Source organism: Stenella coeruleoalba (genome assembly GCF_951394435.1).
Source record: "Stenella coeruleoalba genome assembly, chromosome: 12".
NCBI lineage: Eukaryota > Metazoa > Chordata > Mammalia > Artiodactyla > Delphinidae > Stenella > Stenella coeruleoalba.
Window position 1 is genome coordinate 17312704 of NC_137158.1, and position 16106 is coordinate 17328809.

Sequence of the window (16106 nt, forward strand, 5' to 3'; positions counted from 1 at the left end):
CTGTGTCAGTATGTCAGGCAATATTTGGCATGGGTGCTGTAGCAGGAATCCAAGATATCGGTGTCAAAAAATAAGGGAATGTAAAGTTCACTAATGTTCTGGATTATTTCACCAAGTACTGGCTACAGAGACAGTGGAAAATGAAGTATCTTCTTTCTGGTTCACTTCCATTTCCCTATGGCTGCATGTTTCCATAAATGAGTAACAGATATTATGCTAAAAGGAAGGTCTGTCATCTGTCATCTAATAAAACTGGGGAAAACTGTGTTGAACAAAATATAAAAGACTTACCAGTGTCTTTAATCAATTAATGTACACTGTAAATCTCTAAGAGATTTACAGCAGTTTCTAAGTTAATTTGACCATGGAAACTTTTTATGAAATAAAATATTTAGAACAAGTAGAAAACAGTTTACAAGACTTATTCTTTGTTTATATTGAAAATGGTTCTTTATTATTGCCTTTGGTTTTTCTACCTTAACAAAGTGTGTTTCCATCACACATCAGTTTTGTATGCTAATTCATAAAGAAGATAAATGTAAACTAAATTTAAACTTTCAAGAAAATTGTGGGTTTTCAGCAGTTTTTAGTGGTGGAATTAAAATAAAAAGAAAATCATAAGTGAAGTTCCAAAATGTGCTCGAATAAAGTGGATTTGCCTTTTTTGATGTGAGGATTAAATCCACCATCTAACCTTCCACTTCCCCCATACCCCACTATTCACCATTCTGAGATTTTTATGTGGAAACCTAGATTTCCAAGTACCAGGCCAATAAAGCAATGAGGTAATCCAACTTCTTCAGTTTGGGTTTAAGGAGCTCACATGTTGAGAGTGACTTGCAACCTGCATCGACCTGCAGTTCCAAATGGAAAATATTAATGGAGAATCAGGACCCCAAGGAAAGGAGATCAGTTAAAAAGCCTGAAACCACTTTGGGAAGAAAACAAGGGGAAGAGACAAGAGAGAATATACAGATCATTGGCAACTAGGTGGGAAAAATAATTACAGTATACCATGACTCAGGACTGTCTTAATAGACTAGTAATAGATTGAACAACGGTTGATGACCTGGTCTGTATTATTATGTCCAGTTATGCTACTTTCTCTCAGCTTTTACAATAACCACACGCAAGTGAAAGCGCTACTTCTGCTTCTAAGTGTGTTAATGTTGAACTGAATGTTGGAAGACAAATACTTCTCATTTGAAATATTGTTTTAGGCAACTAATACACCCAAAGGAATTTAAACCATCTAGACAGAAAAAGAATAAAATGCTAACAGTATCTTGCCGCATTTGGCAGAAAGTTTTCAGTTTGGTGGAAGTGGATATTGCTGCCCCTGAAAACTATTTCATTATTTTGACACTCTATTTGCTCTTTCTCCTTCTCTTTGCTCTTTCAAAGACAGTTTGTCTTTTTATAACCTTGTTCTTTTGTGGCATTTCTCTTATAATTTGAATTGTGCACTTTATTCTTCACCAGAAACAAACTCTCCATCACTATGGATGTCATTTAGTTATCATCTCTCAATATGTTAAATAACTACTGGTCTTGAGTTTTCCAAGCACTCGACTTTATTGAACTAACTCTGCATAATATTGGGTTTTTTCATTAAGAGTGTTATACAAGTTTATGGTGTCTAGGGCAAATTATCTTTAAAGGAATAAGCACTATGATGCGAAATTTCAAAAATGAAATTTTTGTCATATTAAATGTCTTAATGTAACAAAATGGAGTTATAAACCTAACACTGTGCTGAACATACAAAATAATTAATTAAATTGTATTATTTTTATACAGTTGTATAGAAAAGCAATTCATACTGAAAACAATAAGATCCACTAAAAAGCCATGGGAAAAACTTCTTTCAAAGATCTAACTCCATTATAAATGTATAATTAATGCGTTTTTAGAATTTGCTAATGCAAGATAGTGTTTTGTGAAAGTTACCTGTAAGTTTGCTTTGGATTGAGATCTTTTTTAGCATTATATTTATTATAGTATGCCAAATGCTGAACAGGAGATTATTTGAAAAACCGATTCCTATTTATAGCTTTCTCAATTCTATAAACAGTTATCTTCCACACTTCAAAACACATTCTTAGAAACTCAAAAAAGACTTCATATTTGGGATCTTGGTCTAGAATCATGACTCTAAAGGGACTGTTACCTGCATTCTACAGCATTAACTATTATCTTGTCTTCATATTGAGGTAAACTGAAGAGAAGACTTTTCATTCATTCATTTACTCAAGAACAATTATGAGAATATATTAAGTGCAACGTATGAGAGAAATCCAAAGATAAATAAAGTAGCATTCTTGACTCAATAGTAAAAGAGCTGAGTCATGAGCATAATAATCCTGACAAAGGGTAGAAGATGTTAACTGCTATAAGGGATGCAAATGCCAAGCTCTCTGGATGGTGGGGATTGTTTCTGGCTGAGAGTTTCAGAGACTACTGCCATGGAGGAGGTGAGGTTTGCAGAAAGACATCAATAAAGACAGAGGTGGGATGTTTTAAGTGGAGAGAGGTCTTGAGCAGAGTCACAGGGACAAAAGACTTGAGAATATTTAGGAAAGAACAAATTAAAAAAAAAAATGTCAAGGGCTTCCCCGGTGGCACAGTGGTTAAGAATCTGCCTGCCAATGCAGGGCACATGGGTTCGAGCCCGGGTCTGGGAAGATCCCACATATTGCAGAACAACTAAGCCCATGCACCACAACTACTGAGCCTGCACTCTAGAGCCTGTGAGCTGCAACTACTGAGCCCGCACAACACTACTGAAGGCCACGTGCCTAGAGCCCATGCTCCACAACAAGAGAAGCCAACGCAATGAGAAGCCCATGCACCGTGACTAGAGAAAGCCCACATGCAGCAACGAACACCCAACGCAGCCAAAAATAAATAAATTAATTTAAAAAAGTCAAATAGTGCTTTGGGATTATTAACAGCAGGTGATAGATTGTATCTAGAGTGTGGAAATTGCTAAGAGGTAGCCTAGGGAGAATGAACTTTTACTTTTCTAGGTAGTAGGGAATGACTGAAGGTGGGAGAAGAAGTGGGAGAGAGTTGTGCTTTAAAAAGATGACTCTGGCTGCTGTGGTCTGGCACATAAATAAAACCATGTTGACCCTCTGATTTGAATACTCCAGGGGCCTCCTGTCTCCTACCACGCTCCTCTTTACTCACTCTCCTCTTGATTCAGCCATACTGACATGCATGCTAATACATCAACACACCTGCTGCACTTCCAGCCCAACAGCTTTTGCTCTGGCTAGTCCCTCAGTCTGGAATGTTCTCCCCTCTTATAGTCACATGGCTCACTCTACCTATTTGTAATTTTTTGCTCCATTACCTTCTCCATGAGCTACTCTGACCACTTTGTGAAAATTACAACACTCTTCCTTACAGGGATCCCTGTCCTTAGGATCTGTACTGTAGAAGGCCCCACATATCACAAGCACACGCAAAATAAATTTACTGAGATGCCCATGAGTGTCTCTGTCACTCAGGATCCAGCACTATGGCTGGTACACTCTGACCCACAACTAACACAATTCGGGCTAGTAACTGTGCCAGAACGAGAGCTGAAAGTTTGTGGGTTGTGTCACAGAAAACTTCAGATACCAATGTTGCTTCAGAATGGGAAGAAGACTTCAGCAGATGTCTCAATAAAAGACAAGACAAGTTCACTAACTTGTCAAAGCCTTCCTTATTAACAGTGTGAATGCTCTTTCTTGCATAAGAAACCAGCATCCATTTAGTTTTGTGTTTTAATTTGTCGCTCCAGAGGTACTCACAAATTATCATGATTTTAAAAAGGGCAGCTGAGAAACAGTCTGCAATACTAGATAATTCACATTACTCTAAAATTTTATGTATGTATTTGTACATATATTTTATGTACATATATATAATCTAGACAATATATTTGAAGTGTGATACTTCTTATATATAAATGGAGACACTGCTTTAAGAGTTTATGAAAATCAAAGTAAAGTTGTAGAAAATTCTATGATGCAATCAAAATATCTTGTAATATTTTCTGCTTGCCAATAGTTTAGCATCTATGATCCCATTATCAAGACTGAACACGACATCTAAAATCCTTTGTTTATTTCAAATTTAAGTGTGGTTTTAAGAAATTCATTGAGAGGGGACTTCCCTGGTGGCAAAGTCGTTAAGAATCTGCCTGCCAGTGCAGGGGACATGGGTTAGAGCCCTGGTCCAGGAAGATCCCACATGCTACGGAGTAACTAAGCCCGTGCGCCACAACTACTTAGCCTGTGCTTTAGAGCCCGCGAGCCACAAGTACTGTGCCCACATGCCACAACTACTGAAGCCCATGTGCCTAGAGCCCGTGCTCCGCAACAAGAGAAGCCACCGCAATGAGAAGCCCATGCACTGCAACGAACAGTAGCCCCTGCTCACCACAACTAGAGAAAGCCCGCGCAGCAACAAAGACCCAACACAACCAAAAACAAACAAACAAACAAAGTTTATGTTTTTTTAAAATCACCTTAAAAAAAAAAAAGAATTTCATTGAGAAATCTAGCTGCTTCTGTTTCAACAAAGGAAACTTTCTAAAAACAGAAGCTCATCAAAAAAACTATCAAAAAACTTCACAGACTTAGTAACGATTGCCTAATTAGGCATTACTATCAATAGAACAGAACATAAATTATATAGAAATCTTGATTTTTACCAACATAATTAGCGATTTTGTTGAAATGAAGGCAATAAAAATAAATTTTATGGAACAAACATATAATAAACTATGAATTACACCTCTTTTCTTTAATTACTCATCCAAACATCAGAACCTCATCAACAAAACATGCAGACATGTGCAATAAAAAGTAAATTCAGTAGTTTTTAACATTGTCCTTAGTTTTAATCATATAAAATCACTGGTTAGTGCATTTAAAATTTTTTTATTATGAAGATATTTTATCAAGGCATGAAGATAGAACATAATTCTTATAACTGATTGTTGGTGTTTATGAATTTTAGATAGTTAGATATAAGGTATGTAAGCTTCCATTTCTACCCTTGCACTGGCCTTGCCAAAGAGAGAGACTGGTCTGTGTACCTCCTAAAGAATTATATTTCATTCCTAAGAATCTTGAGGGATATGGAGGTATATGGGGTCTTGAGAAGAAGTCATATAGCTACAAATCCACCAAGGCAGTATATTATCTGTCTCTGTGTTTCCTTTGAAAGAGAGATAAAATCACAAGACTCCACAAAGACTTGAGCTTTAAAATAAGTGAATATCACCACCAAAGGTAGGCAGATCAAAAAATGAGCATTTACTGGGGAGAAGGGAACTAATATTTATTGAAGCACCCAGTACAATTCAGTTCTGAGTTATTATGTGATAGAAATAATTCTATATGCAATACCCATGTTATCTACATAATTTAACATCAAGGAAACGCTGTGAAGTAAGAGCAATTATTCCCACTTTAAAAAAGAGGGAATTCAGGCTTGACGATCGTCAGTAATTTTCCAGGGGCACAACCTATTAACTCACATGAGCCTTGTTATTCCTTGGTTCCTTTTCTTTCTTTTCTTTCTGTTTCACAGACTGTGATGACTCATTTCCTTCTCTCCTCCTCCATATAAGTGACTCAATCCCAAAAGATTGCTCTCCTCCATGCCTGGCCGTTGAAATGGAAAGATGTAATATCTCTGACTCCATTCTTTCTTCTTGTTCTCCCAAGAGACCACTTTCTTTTCATGTTTTAAGGGCTTAAATGTGAATCACTGTGGAGAAATAAAAAGTTGATAGCAAAATGAATAAATGTGGGCTGTCTACAAAATTTATTAAGATTTTTACTATCTTATTGTCATAGTGTCTGGCTTATAGTTTTTGATATCCTATAAGACATGAAATATTAAGCATCTGTCCTTGTTTTTTTTTTTTTTCCTGAAGATGAACTTCAACATTCTTGTCTTCCCTCACACTGTTCCTGTAACCTCCAATCACTGCTTTTTGTTTCAAATTTAGTAGGAAAATGAGAGGGATACTTGGAACTGTTAATTATGTTTTCTTCCTTTTAGAGGTAAGGTCATTAAGTATTTCTGTGAGTAGCTTTTTTCAATAATAAAGCCAGACTATAATATAGTAAAAACAACAAAACTCATTGATTCAGAGAGGCCTCGGTTGAATTTCTGGCCCTGTTCTTATTATCTGACACTGTGTAACTTATATTCTAATGAATCAGTTTCTGTAGCTATGAAATGAAAATTATACAATGAATGGAGAGTTTATAAAATAACATATCAAAGTGCCTAGTATTCTGTGTCTAGTAAACATATTAGTCAAGTCTGAATCTGACTCTATTCTGGAGATAAATTAAAATAAAATATTTATAATGAACCAGCATGAGCTAGGCACTGGGGTTCCAAAGATGGAAAGATCGTGTTTAATATCTTGAAGTTCATTACAGTTTATAATGGAGGGAAGACCTGTAAACCATTAACTACAAAACCGCTTAATGTAAATTAGGAGTTTGGGATTAACGTATACACACTACTATATATAAAATAGATCATCAACAAGGACCTACTGTATAGCACAGAGAACTCTATTCCATTTTCTGTACTAACCTCTATGGTAAAGGAATCTGAAAAAGAAGGAATATATGTATATGTATAACTGAATCACTTTGCTGTACACTTGAAACTGACACAACATTGTAAATCAACTATGCTCCAATATAAAATAAAAATTAAATTTAAAAAAACCAATATAAAGTAAGAAATTAGTTAATTAATTAAATTTAGAAAAGAATATCTTTGTCCCAGGTCTATCTTCAGTCAGAGGACCAGACCCTCTTCCTCTTGAGGTTGCTGATAGAGATATACATCACAAATAAATTTAGTTAAAGTATTATGTTTCGCTAATCATAGAATATAAGAGTTTGAACCTTATGGAATATTTCCTTTTTCTCAAAAGACAAGTCTAGACTGCTTCTTTTCACTGTAAAAAGCCTATCTTGGATTTTTTTTTTCCCTGTGTGTTTAAGAAAACATAAATGGGTATAACCTAACAAAAAGCAAGAGAAGGTTTTCCGAGTGCTTAAAACAGTTCTGGCTGAAATCACAAACCCGAATGTAAGGGAAGCAGGAGCTTCAAGTGGAAGAACAAGCCAGAGGGAGCAGCATATACAAAGGTTTGCAGGTAGAAGACAGTGAGACATGGTCTCATCTGGGGAAATGCAAGTAGTTCTATATTGTTAGAGCACAAAGTGCGGGTAAGGAACATCAAGAGATGAAAACTATAGCAGTAGATAGGGGCCAGTTCATGGAGGTTTGGTATGCCTTGTCAAAGAATTTAGAGTTTGTCTAGTGGGCAGAAGGACTTATTGAAAAATGATAAGCAAGCAAAGGATAAAAGCAAGTATGTATTTTATACAGACAAGCTTGCAAAAGAGGGACAGGGACAGGAGGGAGCTGAAATGAAGACAAGGAAAATGGTTATTGCTATATTCCAGGTTGAAAACTCTCGAGGATCAGAGCAATAGTTAACATTCTGAAGGTCACAAAGCTAGCCATTTGCAGATCCAGGACTTACATCCAGTTCTTCATGATCAAAAATTTTTTAACTTACCATGAAGTTTTCAAGGATGAACCAACATCACTAAAGATTCAACTATGGTGGACTTGACCAAGAAGGAGTGGGGGGAGAGACAAATCAGTAGTCGATGCATCCCAGAACCATGCAAACATGGAAGACATCTTTGACTCCTTCCTCTGTTTCACTGTATCACAACCCAATCAGTTACTCTCTCCTATTAAGTTTACCTACTGCCAAGCCATGTTTCAAGAGAAAGGATGATTGCCTTAGACCCTGTAGCCTGGGAATGCTACTTCATCAGATCCTATGGAGACCGAGGCAGCAGCTGACCTTCACAAGGAGCCAAGCCTTTGCCCACACTGTGTTGACCCCTCTGTCAGCCAGCTTAGGCTAAGTGATGCTTGATAGTAAACAACCGCAAAGTCTCAGTACCTTACGAAAACAAAGTTTCTTTTCTAACTCTTGTCTTTTGGGGAGCAACTTCCGCTCTGTTCTTTATCTTTTTCACTCTGTGATGCAGGCTAAATGAGCTACACCTTTCTGCGCGTGGTGGTCTTGAAATAGGGAAAATAGAACTGACTCCTCAAACCTCTAGTCCAGAAAGGCACCTACAAATTCCTATTAAATTTTATTGACCAAAGCTGGTCACGCGAGCAAGCATGACACCAAGGGGCAGGAAGTATGATCATTCAGCAGGGGCAAGCCCAACAGAGAGAGGGCCAGGACAGAGCAGCAGCAAATCTTTTCCAAAATTCAGTCTACTAGAATTATTGAAATTCGGGCTTGGCTGGGTATTCATGGAGATGCCAAGGTGGTTCTGTTTTACCAAGAATCTATTTTCCTGAGGGATTGAAAGAAATCATATTAAGAGGTGAGAGGTCTCCAGTAACAGATTACCTGGAGCAAAGCAGCATAATTGTTCAAATACAAACACACTTAATTCAGATTGCTAGCTGTAAATCATATCTCTTGCACTTCCATGCTACGTAATCGTTGACAGTTTACTAAATTACACAATTTTCTTCTGTTAAATGGGAATTATTTTAAAGGAAGGAACCCCTTCATGCAAAATTTTTAGGAGATGGAGGATCCACAAAACAGTCTTCCATTTGGCGCCAGAACAAGAGAATGTAGTTGCTGTTCCAAGCTCACTGGTGGCAGAGGATGGCAGTGTGGCATCATGACACAGGGGAGCTCCAGGGAACAGCCACGCTGCCTCCTCCAGACTTACTGCAGTGCTCCCCACACACACTTTCAGAGTTTTAGCAGTGGCCGTATTGTGGTCACTCTGATCAGCACATCAATAGGGGCTGTGCCTATGAAGGAATTTTGCAGAGGAAGCGTAACTAACATGGCAGATGAGACTTGCTGTTGTGCCTATGAACTACAACCTAGGTACTCCAAAAATAAGTCAGGGTGGGGCAGGTACACAATTTCTAGAGAGATCTGGAGATTCAAATATTTCACCAATGTCAACCTCAGTGAGAAAATATGTTCCTGAAAATTTGAAATCTTTCATGTTACTGAAACGTTGTACTCTATCGAAATGTTCAGCTGAAACACGGTTGAAACTCATTTAGTTTCTATTTTAGAAAGATGGTGCCTGCCATCTTCACCATAGAGGCACTATTGAGCTGACAGTCAATTAAAAGTTGAGGAAGTCTTGATGCTAAAAACAACTTGACCCCCACTGTCAATGAAGCAACCATCTCCCACGAGGGCATTCAAAGAACAGATTGTTTTAAAATTGCATTCTTCACTCATAAACTGTCAGCTTCCCAGGTGTCTGGCCTGGATCTCTTGACCAGGGCCCCTGGGGTTAGGCCACTTTGAAAACAAGAAAGATAAGTTCTGAGAGCCTCTTCTTCAGAGTTCTAATCTGTCCATCTGGTCTATCAGCCCCTGTAGGAACCTTAGTTCTGAGTTTGGAGGTCACCTTCTTTGACGATATTCCCTTTGAACCCAGCCTCACACTGAAATCATCCTGGCTTAGTTCTTCATCCATCTACTCTGGTCTCCTTCCCACTATTAAATGGCCAGCCGGGTTTGGACCCATAACAGAAATCCTGCTAGGAAAGCCCTCAGTTCCCCTCTCCTGAATCTTGGCTGCCAAATCATCCAGCTCATTCTAAGATTAACTCTTTGAATGGTGGCAGCCCCTGGGATATACCTGCTGAGACTATAGAAGATCTTGACTGTCATATGTTAGAATCTCCAATTCTATTCTGCCCTGCTTTTAGGATTCTAAATATATATAATGAAAATATAAAATATATATATATATATATTATATATATATACACACATATATATACAACTCTAAAATATATAAGTATAAAAATATATATATATAAAAAACTCTAAAGAGACAAATTTTCAGCATAAAAACAAGGATATTTAGAGAGCAAACATGAAGACCATTTTATTGGTAACATCTCTTAGGTGCCATGTCCATGTGAATACATAGAACGTGCAGAGGTTAATGATTACGATGATTCTGTTTTACTGACTGGCCTGAATTAATTGTGTATATAAATCATGTGTCACAGAAGGGCCTCAGGCTCTAGTAAATAAGCAGTCACTGAGAGACCATTATGTATAGGATGGTCGCTAGTACTTTCTGAGCTAGTAAACAGAGCACATTAAGCTTCACTTCATGACCAGTTTTCAATTTCAATGTAGTGATATACATATATATCCTTTACAATATGGAACGTGTCATTATACTTATTTGTACTCCTTTAAAATTGTTTAAATTTACCAGTGTGGCTTGCTTTAATTAAAATGTGCAAATCAAGAACTTCTGCTGATATTATTAATTCCCTTTACAATGCCACTAAAGTTTAATTTATTCGGTCATCATCTTAAACCAATAAATCCCTAAACATTAGCAGCCATTTCTGTTCCATTAATTAAGTGCTTTATAAATAAGAAACTGCTCTGGGCTGAAGTTCATGAAATAAGTCACTTAGATAATACATCCAAAGGAGCAGAAGACTGACTCAAGGACAACATAATTATATTTGGTGTTTATTATAGGTCTAATGTCTGGATTTAATGTTATGAACTTTCATTTGAAATTAAACATCAAGTATAGACATTTGATTGGTAGGGTGTGCTATTTATCTGAGCCTTGAAAATGGCCTTTCTCTTGAAAAAGCAATAAAAGTAGTCATTTATTTAGAAAATATGTAACAAATACCTATCATATGTGTTGTGGTATATTCAGGAATAAAAGTAATCATAATCTAGTTGAAAGGATAGGAAATAACTAAAAATAAAGATCCTGAGCCAGTCTCTGAAAAGTATTACTCTCCATGATTAAAAGCATTTTCCTTCTACCATGGTCAATAGGAATAAAATCTATCATATATATTAATGTCACCACGGTTTTCTCATTAATCAGAATAGCCCTTTATGATAAATAATATACATTTATAACTACTAACATAAGAAAGGAATGAATAAGACTCAAAAGTGAAAAAGGAAAGACGGAAAAAGCTCACATCTTGCCTACAGTGGACATTCCACAGCATACGTTAACTCACTTATTCTTGCTTCCTCCATACAAATATTTATCAATTACATCATCATCCATGTGTGTATGCATTTACAACTCATCTTTTTTCTTAGTATCTAGAAGTTGTTTACAAACTCATTTTTAACAATTTAGCCTTGTCAAATTTGCTTCTGTATTTATTTTTTAATGTTGATTTGATTGCCATTTATATCACTCAATATGACCCATACGAAGTCACACAATTGACATTTTTATTAGAATTTAGTACCTGAAAACTGTTTCTTGAAAATTATAAAGCTCTTAATTTTGGCGATAATCTCTCTTACTCTTTTTGCCTTAAATTCAAGGGAGCTGAGTCCATCTGAAGCTCAATCACAGAAACCACCTTACACTGAGGCTTGACCTATTTTCCTTCTTTTTCCCATTCTGATTGGTCTCCTTCCATTTCTTTATTATTGACCTAAGATATGCCTTTCATTGAAGATCTCACTCCTAAATCTGTTTTTGGAAATAAAATTATACAAATAAACTAAACAGGAATAGATTTTTTAAATAGAAAATAGACAAGAATTTAGCAAAAGTGTAAAATGGTCAAATTTAATTTATTGGTAGAAAAAAAAAGGGAAGAGAAGAAAAAACGGAAAACAAAAAGGCCAATCTACTTTCCAAGAGTAACAACATGAAAACTGGAATTTATAGTGGTTGATGAACTGCCCTTTCAGGCCCTACTTCTTTTCTGAGGCATCTGCTAATATTAAGACCAGTCAAATTCTCTGAAATGTCACGTACTATGAGAACTTTATTTTAACATCACTTGAGACATGTGATATGAAAAAGTTTGATTTATATCATGCTTTCCCATGTATTATTCAAAATCAAAATCGTATTGGAAGAAGATGAAATCTCCAAGTCATCTTGTTAGAAATTCAGAGAGTAAAGAATTTCACAAGGCAAATTCTAACAGTAGAAATTAGCATCAGAAAGAGTCAAGTGTCAAATAACCGTATCTCTTTTTCAAAGACAGAGCAATAGGGCTTGTGTACCTCAAGACAAATCACTTCCCTGCTGTAAGCCTCTGAGACTCCCCATTACCGATATTAAAAAACAAAACCAGGCAAAAACCCCCTGATTTCTTTGGTCAATATATAAAAAGGTCTATCATCTGACCTAGTCTGACTTCTAGTCTTCTTTTCTTCTCTCCCGCATCCCTACCAGCCTTTCCATGGACTCTTAGGTTCTAGAAACAGCACACACTGCTCATTTCTCTGGTCACACTGCATGCATCATTATCCGGATGCTTTCTCTTAATGCCTTTCATTTTTCAGGGAATGCTCACTCACACTCCCTCCACCTATGCTGAACATCGGCCACTCGTTGGATCATCGGGCATCTGAACTCCCTAGGAATCTTTTCAAGATGTTCAGCCTTCCTCTCATTGCAGAAGAGAAGGACGTCAGATACTTGTTCTTCTTTTCCTTTGCAGCATGAATATGGTCACTTGTGATGGTCTCTGCCTTTTTAGTCTGTGGGTATTGATGCAAAAAAGGGAACTAGGAAGAATTTTCTCTGGTGGTAGAGGTTGCAGAGGTTTTTCTCTGGTTGCAGCAAGAAAAAGTCTCCAAGATAAACTCAAAATGGATTAAAGACCTGAATTTAAGGCCAGACACTCTAAAACTCTTAGAGGAAAACATAGGCAGAAAACTTTTTGACATAAATTGCAGCAAGATCTTTTTTGACCCACCTCCTAGAGTAATGAAAATAAAAACAAAAATAAACAAGTGGGGCCTAATTAAACTCAAAAGCTTTTGCACAGCAAAGGAAACCATAAACAAAAAGAAAAGACAACCCTCAGAATGGGAGAAAATATTTACGAACAAAGCAACTGACAAAGGATTAATCTCCAAAATATACACATAGCTCATGCAGCTCAATACCAAAAAAACAAACAATCCAATCAAAAAAATGGGTGGAAGACCTAAATAGACATTTACCAAAGAAGACATACAGATTGCCAACAAACACATGGAAAGTTGCTCAACATCATTAATTATTAGAGAAAGGCAAATCAAAACTACGAGCCATCACCTCACACTGGTCAGAATGACCATCATCAAAAAATCTACAAACAATAAATGCTGGAGAGGGTGTGGAGAAATGAGAACACTCTTGCACTGTTGCTGGGAATGTAAACTGATACAGCCACTATGGAGAACAGTATGGAGGTTCCTTAAAAAACTAAAAATAGAACCACCATATGACCCAGCAATCCCACTCCTGGACATATACCCAGAGAAAACCATAATTCAAAAAGATACATGCACCCCAATGTTCACTGCAGCACTATTTACAATATCCAGGACATAGAAGCAACCTAAATGTCCATCAACAGAGGATTGGATAAAGAAGATGTGGTACACATATACAATGGAATATTATTCAGCCATAAAAAGGAACGAAATTGGGTCATTTGTAGAGATGTGGATGGACCTGGAGACTGTCATACAGAGCAAAGTAAGTCAGAAAGAGAAAAACAAATACCGTATACTAATGCATATATGTGGAATCTGAATAATTGATATAGACAATCTTATCTGCAGGGCAGAGGTGGAGATACAGATGTAGAAAACAAACATATGGATACCAAGGGAGAAAGGTGGGTGCAGGATGAATTGGGAGATTGGGATTGATATATATACACTATTGATACTATGAATAAAATAGATAGCGAATGAGAACCTACTGTATAGCTCAAGGAACTCTACTCAATGCTCTGTGGTGACCTAAATGCGAAAGAAATCCATATATATGGATATATATATATATATATATATCCATATATGTATGGATATATGTATCCATATGGATATATGTATACGTATAGCTGATATATATGGATATATGTATACGTATAGCCGATTCACTTTGCTGTACAGTAGAAACTAACACAACATTGTAAAGCAACTATACTCCAATAAAAATTAATTAAAAGAAAGAAGTCTCCAAGGTTTCAGTGACAGCAGTATACATGAACAGAAACTCATTCTCAGAGCATGATTTGAGGTCTTATGGCTGCTTGTATCACACTGGAGCAGAATTCTCGAGCCCTCCTAGAGATCCTCTGAGCAACTTAATGTCCTTGCAGTAAGTTCCTCTCCTGCTCAAATTCACTAAAGTCTAAGATTCTGAAGCTAAAGATCCTGGCTTATATAAAGTCCATCGAAATTTTTTCCAAAATTACTTAGGGCCCAGATCAAATTATCTCAACTCTTTGAATCTTTGTTTTATGCTTCTAAGTGGAAAGAATGTCTCTATTTTATGAAAAATCTGTAACATTTGTTGACTGAAAAATATTGCACAACCTAAAAGGGGAGAATTATGGTTTATTCAGTGGACATACTGAAGACTTGAGATAGCTCTGAGGGGCTGTCCTGAAGAAGTAAGTGAGGATATATAGGAGTTATGCAGGAGTTTTTGCAAATAAATAAACAAACACACAAATAAGATGGTCAAAATCAAAAGATTACTGCTAATTAAAGAAAGACAGACACCTCAAGTTAATAGATTTGGTACTTTTCTATATATGGAAAGATGCAAGAGTCTGGGCTTAGTGAAATTACTCCTTTGATCTGCACCTTAAACTATCTAGGGCCAGTATCCTGTTTTTCTCCACCCGGAATCCCCTCAGGGTGCACCATTAGGGGTGGCTGCAGAGGCTTATGACTTGATGGCTGCAACACCCCTCGTTTACTGATATGGCAGGTGACATTCTTTGTCCACACATTGTGCACATTTTCTTACAGAACTCATTACTTCCTGCCCAATAAATATTTGTATATAAGGTTTATCTCTAGAACTATTCAACATACAACCTTGACTCACAATCTTTCAGATGGTAAGCGCTTATGATTGGTGGAAGTGAGAGTCTCTGCTGATCTGACAAATGAATGTTCTCTGTAGCCCCTCTTGGTTAACGATGTTTAAGAAAATGATATTTGACTTTAACGCTACCTCCACATCATCAACATTTGAGATGAAGCTATCACAGTCGTAACCATTTAAGGTAAATCATTTAACAATCAAAGAGGCAAGCAGAGGAGCATATATCAACACACTCCTATTAATTCCTCACAAGAAATGAGTAAACAACAAAATTACGATGATTAGACATACTATGAGAGTATGATTATATATACTATCATTTTCGATTTGGGGATTTGAGGATTAACATCTAGGACTTTTGGAGTACTTGGATTGGGGGAGGAGAGGAGAAAGGGAGGCAAACACTGTTCTGGTGCTTTTTCTGGGTCGAAAAGCCAGTGGAAGAGAGGCAAAGGGCACAAGATGGGCGCCTCCTTGTGATGCCCTGAGGAAGAAGCAGCACCCGCCCAACTGAGCCTCACCTCTGTGGACCTCTGTCCTGGTAGGTGGAATTCACACAACATGAAAAATGGTTGATTTTGACTCCAGGAAATATGTCAGTTACAGTTAATCTAGGCACTTATCAACAAGAACAGTGCATTCTTCTTGTTCACAAAATTACCCAGAAGCACTGGGAGTTTTCATAGATCCTTTAATAGAAGGTTTTGAATGCCCGTTTTCAACATAAGTCTCACTCCAGTAGTAGTTTTAAACAAAAGATACTTTGCAGTTGATACTATTATAGTGAAGGAACATGAATTAAGGAGATTCCTTAAGAGAACTTAAAACCATATATAATGACCTTCCCATGGGTCTCCCTTCCACATTTTCTGCACTCAGGATCTCATGGTATAATAAAGGAGACACAAGCGAAAAGATAATTGCAGTGTAATGTGAAAAATAGCTCAGATGCCTTTAAGCTATTTGGGAGACAGGGAGGGGATCTAAATAAAGCTTGGGATATCAAACAGGACTTTACAGAGAAGATACTATCTGAGCTAATCCTGGAGGGTGAGTAAACCTTAGCCACAAGGGAAGAAGCCGCAAAGGAAGTGGTGTGACTAAGTCCCATCAGGGAGA

At 37.0% G+C, this 16106-nt stretch overlaps 1 long non-coding RNA gene across 1 annotated transcript in view; it reads right to left on the reverse strand.

The window, feature by feature from the left end:
- LOC307195516 overlaps positions 1 to 16106 on the reverse strand; it is a 68487-nt gene that overhangs the window by 19651 nt on the left and 32730 nt on the right. The window contains exon 3 of the long non-coding RNA XR_013830849.1: positions 5540 to 5772. This is a non-coding gene — a long non-coding RNA (uncharacterized lncRNA). The remainder of the gene's footprint in view (positions 1 to 5539; positions 5773 to 16106) is intronic.